A 1,848-nucleotide genomic window follows, 5' to 3' on the forward strand; every position below is an offset into this window, starting at 1 on the left:
AACTTAAAATCAGTAAAAAAAATTCAAAAAAGTAATTTTGGTACTGATATGAAAATAAAAATAACTTATTATGGGATAAAATTTTGCTTTTTATTTTAAAAATATTTTAAGTGGAAAAGAGTGACAAAAATTTAAAAAAAAGTCTCTAAAAGGGTTTTTCACTTCTTATTATATCACTAATATCACTTTTTTACTTTTGTTTAAGCTATTTATATTACTACTTATTTTATATTTTAGCTTATTACTACTCATGTTATTTAAAAATTTCTATCAAAAATCTTTAATATTAAAACTTTTGTTATAAAAATAATTAGAAGTTTAGAAGATAGGTTTAAAATGGTTTAAATTTATTATAGAAAACAAAACAAGAACTTTTTTCTGGTGAAATGTTTTTAATTATTTTTTTTAATCTGAATAACTTGACAAGTTTTAAGTTAATGTTTTAAATCATGTTTACTTTTAAATACATTTTTTACTTTTTATAAAAAAATAAGTGTTTAATTAAAAAAAGCAACTTTTTACTTTTCATTCTTTTTTAGTATAGTTTATTAGCTTTTATGAAAATTCATTTTTTTAACTGTGTTTACATTTATATGAAAATTGTTTTTCCTTTTTGTGCAAGAAGCATCCAACTTTTATTTAGTATTTTGTTTACAATTTTAGTATACTTAGCAAAGCATTTCAAAACTTGATGCTCAAACGACCTTGTTAGTATACTCTAAAATGATTTTTTCAGTCAGTTAATTTTGTTAGAACGTTCTAGTAAAATAAAGAACACTTATTATGTTTAGAGTTTTAAATTAAAAAATCTATATAAAAAAAAGAAATGGATATAACTAAGACTTAAACTAAATTGGAATAACTTTTATAGACAGGTCAAAAACCGTTAAGCAGCTTTAATATAAATTCAGTTATCTCATACCGAATCTTATTATAAAGCTTTAGAAGCTGAATTCTTAAAGATCTTGTAGATTATAAATGAAAATATTTACACAAAAATTCTTTTTAAAGAATGACTTATACGTTTTATAAAGAAATCACAAAATTTTGAATTAATTTAAGTCAGTTATTTACAAACAGTAATTGTTTAAAGATGGCGAAAGTTTTTAGTACATATGTTATTTAACAGTTGAAATAGAAGTTTCATCAACTTTCTTTCTAAATTTTTGTTCAAAAAATTCAAAAAATTATTATCACTATGTATCTAGTTATTGTATAGTGTTAGAAAGTAAAAAAAAAAGTTTTAGATTAGTTTTTTTGGAGTCATGATCCATACATATAAGCTACTCCTACTAAACTATAATTTCAATAAAGATTATAAAACTGCAAAACCCAAGGAAAAATTATCTGTGATCGATGAAGAAACAAGTAAAACTCGCAAACTTTTGTTTAGCTGACGTGTTTCATTGTTAATTTAATATATCAGACCTCGTTAATGGAATACTGTTCACAAATTTGAAAAAATGTAACTATTTTTAATCGAAATATTCAATTAATAATGTTTAGAAAGTAGTTTTTTTTAATAAGTTTTTACTATTCGAATTTTTTATAAACTTAATATCTAAAAATTTATTTTAAAAGTTTTTTTTTTTGAAATTAAATTGTGTATTTTTGTGTTCCAAAATTGAAATTTACTCTTATTATTTTTAAAATAATGTTATTTAAATGTAGGTAACTCTAAAAAAAACTTTAACCTCTTATTTTTCTGTAGCAAAATTAAACTTAATTTTAAAGCGATATAACATTAATATAATAAGTTATATAAATAAATTATCATAGTTTCATTAAGTAGTTTTTATAATAAAAAAAATATTAACAATTAATTTAATTTGGAGTTTCTAAGTAGTT

This window comes from Thalia democratica, chromosome 2, assembly GCF_965202585.1.
Source record: "Thalia democratica chromosome 2, ktThaDemo2.hap1.1, whole genome shotgun sequence".
NCBI lineage: Eukaryota > Metazoa > Chordata > Thaliacea > Salpida > Salpidae > Thalia > Thalia democratica.